The 13,469-nt window shown below is 45.8% G+C and overlaps 1 protein-coding gene across 1 annotated transcript in view; it reads right to left on the bottom strand.

Annotated features, from left to right (window-relative positions):
• Positions 1–11,940: 11,940 nt before the first annotated feature.
• Psmd1 (proteasome 26S subunit, non-ATPase 1) overlaps positions 11,941–13,469 on the bottom strand; it is an 88,871-nt gene continuing 87,342 nt past the window's right edge. Inside the window, exon 25 of the mRNA XM_006984197.4 lies at positions 11,941–12,161. The gene's annotated coding sequence lies outside the window, so the exon portion shown is untranslated. The remainder of the gene's footprint in view (positions 12,162–13,469) is intronic.

Below are 13,469 nucleotides of genomic sequence, written 5' to 3'. Positions count from 1 at the left end.
TTGGCCAGCCAGCCTACCCAAGTTGACAAGATTCAGGTTCAGTGAGAGACCCTGTCTCAATACATACATACATACATACATACATACATACATACATACATACATAAAATGAAGAATGACAAAAGGAGGGTTTTTTTTAAATTCTATTTATTATGAATATAGGGATCTACCTGCATGTATGCTTACACACCAGAGGAGGGCACCAAATTCCATTAAAGATGGTTGTGAGCCATCATGTGGTTGCTGGGAATTAAACTCAGAACCTCTAGAAGAGCAGGCAGTTCTCTTAACCACTGAGACATCTCTCTAGTTCCCTCAAGGCGGGTATTTTTACATTCACCTTTGGCCTCCACATTCACTTGAAAGCACATACACAGACCTACACACACATGTACATAGACCACACACATACACAAACGTAAACTCATACATGGAACCCTCCAGAGTTTTTTCACTTCTGGTGCGTTTGCCTGACTGCTGGGATTATGCTGACTGTGTCAAGCATGTCTCTCTCGTTTGGTAACTACGGATTCAGAGTAATCTGACAACAACCATGTTGAGTTATAGCTGTCATGATCACTCTTGAGTAATCCTGGTTGGTTTCCCACAAATAGTTTCTCAGCATACCATAAATAGCCAAATCCATGAGAGCGGTATGCAGGACTGGAGGACTGGACCCTGGTGTCAGGAATATGCCTGACTCTATGATATTAGCCTGAGATAAACCAGGTACATTCCAGCTTGAATGAAGTCACTTTTGTCCTGACTGCTGTAGAAAGCCCCAAGTTGTAAAGGTCGTTTGACCCAAATTGTAGAGATCTACCTGCAAGTCACACTTCTGTTGGTAAATCTCCAGTAAGCTGAACTCGGTGCAACCTTGGATCAGTCTGCCACATACTGTCACAGGGCACCTTGGGCCAGCTCTCAAACTCTGGGACTGAGCTGTTTGAGAATAATAGTATACTGAGCTCATCCCCTCCCTGACCACAGAGATAAGCAGATGGTCCAGATGACTCAATTTACTCCATCCCTCTGGCAGAGATTGGTTCAGAATGATCATGTGACCGGTTTGGGCAAGTCCAAACAGCCAGTAACCATCCTTTCCAGGGATTTTTTCTACTGAAGTGTGATCACATCACTGTAAATGGCACCCAGGGAAGCCTACAGTCACGTTCTTCACCACGTAGAAAAGTCTGAGAAAATTAAACCATCACCCAGAAAGCTGCAGAGAAAGCTAGGGTCTGAAGAACCACCCTGCCTCCATCTTAGGCTTAAAAGCCATCTTACAGTAAAAACACCCTAGGTTCATTCCTGTTTATGATTAACCTCTGTCTCTCAAGGATTGGGCTGTGCCCCACCTGTGACCTTAACCACAAATGGTTCTGTACCGCCTGTTCCAGGAATAGCAATCGTGTCTGTGTTTCAGAAAGTTGTTTATAACCAACTTCCAACCCTACCTTTGTTTCAAAAGGTTATATGACCACCTAGGACTTACCTTGTTGTGACTACCTGTTGTTATGACCACCTCATTGTGCCCACCTTGCAGCCACGTCTGTTTCAGGAGGGACTAACTTGTTACACTTATGTTCTGCTCATGTAACCCCACCTATTTTGCCTGTTAAATCCCCCATTTGGAAACCCCTTACCCCTGAGCTACAAAAGCTTTGTCTTCCTCACATCCAGTGCTGATCTCTTGAACCCCACCTTAGGGGGAGGCAGCCCATGTACTCGAATTTTTAAAAAGCTTGCTTTAATTAATTGCCTGCTTTGATTAATTTGCCCATGATGATTAGGGCCAGTTGTCTTTCCCATCTTTGGGATTAATAGGTCCCTGGTCCCAGGCCCTGGGGCCCCTGCCCTCATTCCTGCAGCTCCTCCATCCATTCTGTGAGCCACACTTTCTCCAGCATCCTCTAATGCTCTGTTGTTTTCTCCTTAAATGGGTTCAAATTGGGTTTCTATTGTAACCAAGGAGGCCTAGTTAGTAGAGGCATAATTTCTACATATGCCTTTCAAATGGGAAAAGAGACTAGCTTTGCTATGTGCACATGACACCCATTATTTCACTTCTGACACTAGAAGTGTGGAGTCTTTCCTCTATACATCGAGTGATCTCTTGCAGACACAAACTGGGTGTGCAGTAATTCAGGTCTGATAGTAGCAACCTGGAGCTGCAGTCAGATCCCATTGGATAAGGGCTCAGTCTACAAGAATTCCTCCACAGTTCAGATGCCAATGACACAGCTATCCTATTCTATCCAAATGACTCTAAATCAAGGTTCTTTGAACCCTTCCTTGAGTTCTGTGAATCTGTTAGCATGGCACATTAAATCAGGGAAACGTTTGCTGGTTCATTATAAAGAATATTGTGAAGGATACAGATAAATAGGTAGACTATAAAGTGGAACACAGGGTAAGTAAAGATGAGGGCCCCTTGAGAACCCTCTAAGCCCCTGCATGGTTCGGCAGTCAGAAGAGGAATTCAGGGATTTTTATGGTGACTGCCTTATGATTGACCGTGGAAATCTCCCAGCCTCTAATCATGGTTTTGTCTTTCTGGTGACCAGTGTCTAGCCAGGAGCCTGCAGAGGGTTACCTCACTGGAACATAGACACTCCTATTGCCTAGGAAAGTCCAAGGGATTAGGAGATGTGTGTCAGGAAGAAGGGGAGGGCATATGTAAGGACCAAATCTATTTATTAGTTACAATGTCCTGTGAGCTCAAAGGGCTTCTGCAACAGAGGGCTCTTTTTTAATTTTCTTTTTTATTTTTTTTTTTTGTTTTTTTTTTTTTTTTTTTGGTTTTTCGAGACAGGGTTTCTCTGTGTAGCTTTGCGCCTTTCCTGGAACTCACTTTGGAGACCAGGCTGGCCTCGAACTCACAGAGATCCGCCTGGCTCTGCCTCCCGAGTGCTGGGATTAAAGGCGTGCGCCACCACCGCCCGGCTTTCTTTTTTATTTTTTTTATTTTTGTTTGTTTGGTTGGTTTTTCAAGACAGGGTTTCTCTGCGTAGCTTTGCGCCTTTCCTGGAGCTCACTTGGTAGCCCAGGCTGGCCTCAAACTCACAGAGATCCGCCTGGCTCTGCCTCCCAGTTTTCTTTTTTAGATTTTATTTTTTATTTATTATGTGCACAATGTTCTGCCTGCATGTCTGCCTGCACGCCAGAGGAGGCCCCCAGATCTCACTACAGATGGTTGTAAGCCACCATGTGGTTGCTGGGAATTGAACTCAGGACCTCTAGAAGAAAGCAGCCAGTACTCCTAACCTCTGAGCCATCTCTCTAGCCCCTCATTTTTTTATTTTTAAGATTTATTTTTATTTCTATTTATTTGTATGTCTATGTGAATATATGTCACATGTGTTCAGGAGCCCAGGGAGGCCAGAAGAGGTTGGCTGATTCCCTAGATCTGGAGTTACAGGTGGTAGAAAGGTACCTGACCAGGATACTGGGAACCAAACTCGGGTCCTCTGGAGCAGCAAGCAAGCACTGTTGAAGCCCTGGGCCATCCACCCAGTCCCTGTTTCCTTACGGACTGCCCAGAGGAGGCTTCTTGGCAGCAGCCTCATTTTCAGGGATCTGGGTTGGCTTCTGATCCGTACAACAAACAAACAACAACAAAAGCCCAGCAAGTTGTGTTTCATGGAAACCATATTCAGTTACTCTGCCCTCTGTCTCTCTTGGAAGGGATGCTCTAGCCGGTTCCTGCAAGCCAGGCCCACGTTCTTGCAGTCTTAACCCAAACACCAGTCTTCCTTTCCTACATCTGCCTACATTTTGTTGGCTGCTTCCAGAGTGAGGCTCACAGATGATCTGAAGTGTGAGAAGTGACAACTGACCTAATGAGGAAATGGTTCATTAGTCTAACAATAAACAGACAAAAGAGGTACATTAAGTTTCACTCTCTCTAGCTATAACAGCTGTCTCAGGAACCACCCTGAACCTGTGGTCACAGGTAAAATGTAAACCTCTCCTGGACCCCAAGGACTATGCATTTGATGTGGACCGGCCTCTAAATCCAGAAGACAAACTATGGGCCTGATAAGGAAAGAATTCAAAGAACTGACCCTGGGCTGGCTCTCCATGCGCAGTTAGCCCTGGGGAGAACTTAGAACTTGTTGGCTGGCCATGCATACCTCCTGTAGCTGGAGTGAGGAGGACCTTCGTGACGCAGAGATGCCTGGCGGGACTGCAGACCAAGAGGCAGGTGGTGCTGTGAGCGTCCGAGTCCGCTTGGATAATACTCTCCCAGCCCGGAGCCGCCGCCACCCACCGAGATCGCACCCAGCCAGAGACAGGAAATTTGCCCTGCGGCCTGACATTTGGGGTGTCGCTGCTGTGACCTTGGGCTTGGGAAGGATGGGGCCAGCGGAGGTCTTGGCAGGTCTTGGGAATCAGCCATCCCATCCCATCCCACCTTCCCCTGGTGCTCATTTCCAGGCACCCAGGCTCGGGCTCACCAGCCTGGCGGTCTGGAGGCCCAGGCGTTCCCAGAAACATCACGCAGGCCGCTCTGGCTGTGTTTTCCTCCCATCCCTACCTACCTCCACCAGCTCCGACGACCTCGGGCGCCTCCACCCTGCATCCAAGCCCACCCACCATCCCTGTGACAGGCCCTCTCCAGCACTGAAGGTCACTTTCCTTACCGGCCTCAGCTCATAGAAGGAGGGTTGGGAGATCCAGGTGTCTTCAGTACGCACAGGACATTTCAGACAGGCTTAAGCTGCAAGGGGCTGATCCCAGGCAGGCAGGCAGAGACCAGGCCTTCTGTACTCTGGGCTATTTCTCTCCGTGGATTGAGACTGAGGATCAGTCCCCTTTGTGTAACCCATGAGTGCAGGGCAACCAAAGGATCCTCCAGGACCTTCCAGGGCCTCCGTGGTGGCTGGGGATCCTGAGGATAACTGCACCTGCCCTCTGCTTCCTAAATCCCCGTGCTCTGGGTGGTTCAAGTCCCTGTTTCTACCGAGGTGCCCTCACTGGTTGCTTTACTTCAAGGTGGAACAGGCCCTGGTCAGCCTTCTCAGACCCTAGATCATGGCAGATGGTCCTGAGGCAGTCCAGCAGAGATCCACAGATCCTATTTTTCTGGTAGCCACAGACCTGGCTCAGGGGGGCATCCTCCTGGTGGGGAGGGGTGGCACTAGGGGACAAAGAAAGCTCAGCTGATTGCTGGGACCCTCTTCTGTTTTGACACGGTCTGGATCCAGGTTTCTGTGCGAAAGTGTGTGACACAGGATGACCAGGAAGAGTCTCTGCCCTGTCCTGTGCCTCCTTCCCATCTGCCTGGTCACGATGCCCCCCCACCCCCAAAGGTTAGGAAATAAACATTTTGAGCTCCAAGAACAACTGTGGAAGGAGAGGGAGGCCAGTTTCTTGCCAGCCTTCTCTCTGGGTTCTGGGGAGATGGGGTGCTGACCAGCCACTGCTGCGTCCGAGGGTCCCGAGAAGAGTGGTACACGATGGCAGCCTAGTGGCCCCTGTAGCATCAGTCTTGGTCTGGGATAAAGCCTAGTTAAGCTTTCTAGACCTCTGCCCAGGCATTTCACTACTGAGAGGGTCCTTGTCGAACCCAGAACCTGGGTCTGGGAAAAAGACAAGATAAGGGACCCTCTCTAACCCACGTTCTGGTCCTAAGGGCTCCAGTGTTCTAATGTCCTGACACATTTTTTTCTAGAACATCTATCCATAGGAATATGCACCTATCTGGAGGCAAGTAATAGAATAATTGTGGACAATTTTCTTGACTTATTTTGAAAGTCTGTCTTGTCCAGTATCAAACCAAGATATCTGTCTCCAGCTGATAGTTTCTCAAAGTGGGGTGAAGCAGAGGCTAATCTCTGGAAGGGGGTCTCTCAATCACAGCCCTCCACCCACCCACTTCGCTCAGGAAGCTGTGAGCCCTGCCAGCTAGGGGAACCCATTCATTCATTTTCTCTGCCTGTTCAGTCTTTACATGACCTTACAGGGTTGGGGCTGAGAACTTGGCAGAGAGGCCAGGCCTACTGGGAGAACAGGCTAGAGAGGTTCCGGGCACCCCACTGAGTGTGTTGCTATGTGCCATGAGTCTCCACCTTCTCAGCGTCCAGCTTTGATAACATGCCTAGTAGCTGGGTGGTGGCAGCAGTGTATGCTTTAATCCCAGCACTTGGGAGGCAGAGCCAGGTGGATCTCCGTGAGTTCAAGACCAGCCTGGTCTACAGAACAAGATCCAGGATAGGAACCAAAAGTACAGAGAAACTCTGTCTGGAAAAACAAAAACAAACAAACAAACAAATAAAAAAATTTACTTGTAGTGTGTGTGTGTGTGTGTGTGTGTGTGTGTGTGTGTGTATAGAGGCCAGAAGGGGGCTCTAGATCCCTGGGAGCTGAGTTACAGTCATCTCTCCAGTCCTCCCACTCTCCAGTCTCATTTTCTGTAAAGTTGGGATAATACTTATCTCACAGTGGAATGGTGAGGATTCAGAAAGACAAGGTGAAGAATGCTGAGGTAAGGCCTGGCATATGGGAATTAAAATCCATTTTGCTATCTGCCTGTCCAGCAAATATTTACTGTGGCCTACAGAGTCTGAAACTGCTCTGGACATTAGGAATGGGGCTGAGACCTGGTAGGCAGACAGGAAGTAACCACTGCAGCAGTGTATCAGGAACTAGGTATGACATCACAACGCCTTGGCAATTAAATAGGCTCTTCAGGAGGTGGGGCACACGCCTTTGATCCCAGCACACAGGAGGCAGAAGCAGGCAGATCCCTGAGTTTGAGACCACAGAACTCAGTCTACAGAGCGAGTTCCAGGACAACCAGGGCTACACAAAGAAACCCTGTCTCAAAAAAAAAAAAAAAAAAACAACAAAAACAACTCAGGCTCTTCCTGCTGTATGAGAAATCAAGGCTCCTGGGAACTTTCCCAGTTGCTACACAGGCATATCACTAAGGATGTACACCCCCTAAAAAGACTTCATGAAAATCTCACTCACACTGTGAATTCCAAGAAGATCATGGGAAAAAATATCCTAAAGGAAGATGTTCTACTATGGCTTGAAAAAAGGGGAAGGGAAAAAGGGATACTTTACCTATGGAATATGCCACCTACCTTATTAATGCTCATGAAAGCTGATGTGCAGTTCCTCTCCTTTGGGTCCGCCCACACTGTCTCTCTTGAGAGGGTATACTTTATGCTTTGTTTAGTGAAAACTTCTGCTTAAATTGACTGTCTCTGGCTGAATTCCTTCCTTTGAGAAGACAAGAACTACCCAGTAACAGGACAATCTTTAAAAATAGGCTCCTTGTCCTCATTAAGCTTATATGCTAATAAGGGGGAACAAAAATAAGCAAGGTGATTGGGTGTACCATAGAGCAAAGGTAGCCAGGGTCAAAAGGCATTAACCCAAGTCCTGAGAGCTAGGACAATGATTTAATCTGAAACCAAAATGCATTAACCAGGACAAGGAATTTTTTGGATATTTGTATTTATTTATTTATTTATTTATTTATTTATTTATTTATTTATTTATTTATTTATTTATTTATTTATTTATTTATTGAGACAGTCTTTTGTAGCTCAGGATAGCCTTATAGCCAAGGATGACTTCAATTTTTTTATCTTCCTGCCTCCATCTCCCAAGTGCTGGGATTAAAGGCCTGTGGCACTGTAACTGGTTTGATGTGGTGCTGGAGATTGAACCCAGGGCTTTGTGCGTATTAGGCCAGCACAGCTGAGATGTTGGACTTGCTGAAAGAACGGACTTATAAACTGGCTGGGACATTGCCCATATATACCTGCAGGAAGTCATTGGAGGACAACTTTGCAGAAGGCCTCAGAGCTGCTCAACACTGATTACTGAGGGCAAAAGAGACATGAAGGAACCCCTTTCCCTCAGGGCTTCTAGTCCAAATAGAAGAGAGATTTGCTCTGGCCATCAGGGTCCTTTTTTGGGGGATGCTACCTTATATCCCCCATAAGCAAGGAGTCTTGGCCACTCATGACTCTCTTGAGTCTTTGGGACATGAAGCAGGACTGTCCACACAGGTCATGGGATGAACTTTGAAGGGAAACCCATTATCTCCACCAGTCCTTTGCCACATCTGTTTATCTCTTGGATGCAATGTATTACAAATTACTAATTGACTAACTTGGAAAACACTATTTCCATACACCAAAAGAACTGCCCAGATGCCAGCAAACAGACGGGAAATGCCATCACTAAGAGGCTACATGGGCAAGGCCAAGGATATTTGGAAATAATACTGTCTTTCTGAGTAGAATTCTGTGTAGGAGTGTGGAGGATGCCAGGTCTGCTGGCTTAGTGAGTCAAACACCCCCTGAAAACCCAGAGGTCAGAGAACAGGTTGATGGAGATGAACCATGCGCACAACTGTAAAAGTGTCTTTTGATACAGATCAAGCCATTCAGCACGAGATTCCGGGACACGAGAAGGTAGGCCTCCACTACAAGGGCTCAGAGCTTCCCGCTGGCAGCGGTGTCCGTCTCCGAGGGCAGTGACAGAGGAGGTGCATGCTGGTGTCTAGCATCCAGTAAGCCCGTGCTCATTAGTCATTCTTCAACCCCTAAAACAACCGTGAAATGAACGCTACTGCTTTGTACAGAAGAGGAAGCCACCAGGGGGCAGAACCAGAGTCCATGATGTTCTTACTCTATGGTTTGGCTCAGAAGGACCCAGCAGCCTTGACCGTAAAGGTTAAGTCCCCACAACAGCAGAACAACACTTGGAAGGGAATGTGGGAGTGTCTCGTTGATGATGGATATGAGGCTGGAGAAGCGCCTGAGACAAAGCCACAGAAGTATCTTTGTTCAGTTCATTCCTTCCTGTCATCTCTCACTGTTGTAGATTCCAAAGACACCATCTGTGCAGACGGGGAAAAGCCAGAGTTCTTCTAGAGCAAAATCAAATGAAAGTCAATCCTCCCAGAAACATTCGTTCACTGCAGAAGAAACACTGAAGGTTGAAATCCCTGGGGAAGTGGCTTCTGGGCAGATGAATTCATCCTCTGTCCTCATGGGATTCTGTCCAAATTCTCCTGTCAATGCTCAGCTGGCTTCCCAATTAATATTCTTCAGTTTGCTTTTTTTTTTTTTTTTTTTTTTTCTGAGACAGGGTAGCCCTGTCTGTCCTGGAACTCACAGATACCCACCATCACACCCTCCCAATTACCATTCTTTTTCTTTTCTTTTTCTTTCTTATTTGAGACAGGGTTTCTGTGTAGCTCTGGCTGTCCTCGAAGCCAGAGATCCTCCTGCCTCTGCCTCCTGAGTGCTGGGATTAAAGTGCCACCACTGCCCACTTCCCAATTACCATTCTTAAAAATATAGTTAGTGCTGGGATACTTGAACATGTTAGCATATGCTTGAAATTTTAGTATAGACCTTGGGAAGCTGAGGCAGGTGGATTATGAGTTCATGGAGAGACTATCTGAAAAATAAATGAACAGTAGCAAGACAATTATGCACAGGCAATAGAAGACAAAAATGGGAGAAGTTAGGCCAGAAATAAGGCAATGAACGATGATACATCGTGAGGACAAGAGGCCTTATGTGGTCCTACCTTGGTGGAAGAAATCAGGGATGGTTTCCTAAAGTGTCCCCAAAGCAGACACTGAAACCACTGAAGATGGTAAGATTTATTTTATCACACCTCAGCCTTATGTGAAAACAATATACAGCTGATGAAACTGTACTTTAAATTTTGACTGTGAGTCTTTTTCTGAGCTAGTGATGTGAAGTCCAACCCTCTGGAAAATGCTGGGGAGTAGCAATGAGCCACAGCTGCCAGTCAGTCATGCAGTCACATGGTATTCCTTGGTGGTGTGTTGTTAAGCTACAATTACCATAGATGTATAAAACATATCTTCAATTTATAATAGGTTTATCAGATACAAACCTGCTGTGAGCCAAGAACCGTTTGCATATATACCAGATCTAGAGATAAATATGGTAGTAGAGTTGGGTTGGAGACCTGGCTCAGCAGTTCTTACAGTGGATACCAGTTCAATTCCCAGTACCACTCAGGCAGCTCACAAGTGCCTACAACTCTAGCTCCTGGGGGACTGGATGCCTCTAGCCTCCATGGGCATCTCTCTCTCTCTCTCTCTAAAAGTAGCAGAGTCCAAAGAGAGGTTGCAGAGATGAGCAGCAACTAGGGCTTCGGACAGATACACATATATGAGGGGATCTGGAGCTTACTCAGCAAGTTTTTAAGCAGGAGACCAACATGCTTTACAAAGGTGGATTTGGGGAAAGGATTAGAGTGGGCTGAGCCTGGAGGTAGACTTGCCTGGGGTAGTCAGCAGTGGGTAAGGAGAGTGGAGTTGTCACTGCAGAGGCCCGGAGCCAAACCACGGCTTGCACAGAGGTGAAAGTTGCACCTCTGTTGAGGGCAGCTAGGTGGAGGTGTGAACATTAGCCCAAAGCAGTCGAAGGCTGGGTACAAAATGTGCTCAGATATGCTGTGCTCACTGAGGCAGCCCAGATGAGGATGCCCCAGTAGTTGGAGGTGCACGTCAGGAGCATGAGCAGGGTATGGATACCCTGTCATCAGCACAAAGATGGTACAGGATAAAAGTGTTGCTTAGACAAAGCAGAGTAAGAGGACCGAAGGGGCTAGCAGTTGGTGCTGTCAGAGCTGGTAGGGTCTTCCCAATTGCCAACAAATCCCTGCACAAGTTGTCCAAATGAAAATCGACACTTGTCTGACATGTGAAATGAAGGGGAGGTCCAAGTCAATGGAGGAGAATTAGAGCATGCCATAGAAGTGATGGAGATTTTTGTCTGCTTTCCAGACAGGGGTCTTGCCACATAGTCAAAGCTGGATTTGAGGTTTCCAATGGGATGAAAGCACCTGGCTCACAATGAGGAGCTGTAAAAGGCAGGAATCCTTTATCTACAGACTTGTAAAGGGACTGGATTCTAGATCAGGTCTGGATTCTGAAACTAAACCATCTACTTCCACCTTTTTGTTGTTGCGTAGCCCAATAGCCTTTCACCCTAGAAAGGTGAGACCCAATAACATCTGGGTGGGGCTAATTTCTGCCTCCCCCTTCCCATTTCTTCTACAGAGCTTCTAACTCATATCCTATCTATGTGACTTTATTCTGCTGTCAGCTTTTCAGCACTAGACATTTCCCAGGAAATCTAGGGGAAAAAAAATAAACCCACCAGGAAATAGTTTCATGATACTCAGATCCAAGTGCTCTGCCTAATGAGAATCTGTGCTGACTTCTTCCTTAAGCAGGCTAGTGAATACACTACCTCTTCCCAGACTCCTCACTTTTGGATGATGGTATCCTCAAGACACTTCTGTTTTTCGATCATTTCATATATTAAGGGAAATGTAAGAGATAACTGTCTGAAATGCAAGCAACATTAAGAGCTTGAACAGGAAGGGCATAGCTAATGAGAGGCTAGGAAATTAGATAATTTCTTTTATAGAATCATCTGATATTGAGGAAACAGGGAATTTGCAAAGAAGGGGATACAATGAAATTAACTATGTAGAACCATCCTTGGGAATCAGTAACCTTTAGACCCAGCCCTAACAAGACTGGATAGATGAGTTCATTAGGGCTGACCTCTCTAGGTTTGTTTGTTCATTTTTCTCCTGCTTCAGCACCCTAAATGCTTGGGCTATAGGTAGGTGCCATCAAGCTTATTAGCTTATGGCGGTGGCATCAGATCTGTTAAAAAACAAAAACAAAAACAAAACAAAACAAAACAAAACAAAACAAAAAACAGGTTGAAAAACAATCAACTGCACTCAGGAGGCAAAGGCAGGTGATCTCTGTGAGTTCAAGGTCAGCCTGGTCTACATAGTGAGTTCCAGGACAGCCAAGGCTACACACAATGAGACCTTGCCTCAAAAATACTAAACAAAACAAAAATAACAACAAGAAGAGAGAAAAGAAGAAAAGCCAATCAACTAAAGTCTTGTTGATCTGGAGATTTTAATATATTTCTTTGAAAACCAATTTCTGTGAAAGAGCACACTAAACAGTCGTGTATCTTCTTCTCAACCACAGACTCAGGACACAGGTTCTTTAGGTCAGCGTAGGCTATGATGCGTGCATCGAGTAGGTCTAGCGTGGGTTCCCTCACAGACATGTGAGTATGCGCCCGGATAGACTTCTGGATAGAGCAGGTGAAATCCTGGGAAAGAGAAAGTGGCAGAAGTTGGTATTGTTCATTATTCTCAAACTTTTTTTTTTTTAATTATTAGGTGGAATTTAAACCCAGCTCCACTCTGCACCTGCGGCCCTGTTATGCCAGTTTGTGATGCTCTCTCTACTCTCCAAATTCCTAACAAATCAAGTATTTCACCCTTTAAAAAACTTCTGCCAGGCAGTGGAGGCAGAGCCAGGTGGATCTCTGTGAGTTTGAGGCCAGCCTGGTCTACAGAGTGGATCCAGGACAGGCACCAAAACTACACAAAAAAAGCAAAGCAAAGTAAACAAAAAAACTTCAAGAGTTCAACTTCTAGCTGTGTACTTCTAAGCCACTCTGTCTTGAAGTACACAGTCGGGTTGGTCTCACAAGGCTGTAGGAAAGGCTGAGAGATCACAGTACAAGCATGCTGGTCCAGTAAACCTTAGGCTGACAGAAAAGCAGTGAAAAGCAGAGCACTTCATACAAACCTTCCACTTGCCAATCCATTCTCTGAGGCAGGGTTTTATTTTCTAATTAATGGCAGGGTTTCAGTCTTTAATTGCTAATCAATGTATGCATTATGCTAGATTTGCAACTTGTACATTTTGTGTGTGTTGCCGAACTCAGGACCTTGTGTAGGGCCAATAAATACTCTATCACCGAGCTACACCCTCAACCCTGAATGCATTTTTTTATACCACTGCAGCAAACGATACAGCTCCTATTCTCTTTCTTTTTTGTGTGGGTCTGTATTACCTGGGTGCCTGTGTGAACAACATGCCTGTGGTGGCCAGAGGATTACATGCAAAAACCAGTGCTCTCCTTCCACCCATGGGTCCAGGGGTCAAACTCAGGTTGTCAGGCTTGGTCAAGGCAGAACCTTTACTTCCCTCTGACCATCCCCCTGGCTTCCTACCTTCTTTAAAGAGTAAAACAAACTCATATTTTTCTGAAAATGTCTGACAGGTTAGTGAAACTAAAGAAATCATTATGTATTTTTTGTATGTGTTTTCAAATAGGTGATGATTATAAAAGAAAATAAGGGAATTGAAAGAGTGACAGTTTCACATAATTAAGATTATTTCAAGTTTTAGAAGCTAAGAATTCCTTTATTAAAAATAATTTATTACTTCATTTGTTTTGCTAGCATGTAAGTTCATGTGAGGGTGTCGAGTCCCTTGAAACTGGAGGTACAGAACTGAATCCAAATCCTCTGCAAGAGCAGGCAGTGCTCTTAACTGCTGAGCCGTCTCTCCAGCCCCTCCCACCCCCACCTATGTTTTAAACAACTGCGGAATCATCTTTCATCCT

Source organism: Peromyscus maniculatus, chromosome 13, assembly GCF_049852395.1.
Source record: "Peromyscus maniculatus bairdii isolate BWxNUB_F1_BW_parent chromosome 13, HU_Pman_BW_mat_3.1, whole genome shotgun sequence".
NCBI classification, from domain to species: Eukaryota; Metazoa; Chordata; class Mammalia; order Rodentia; family Cricetidae; genus Peromyscus; species Peromyscus maniculatus.
The sequence above is the reverse complement of the archived record's forward strand: the minus strand, read 5'-3'. Positions and strand labels throughout refer to the sequence as shown.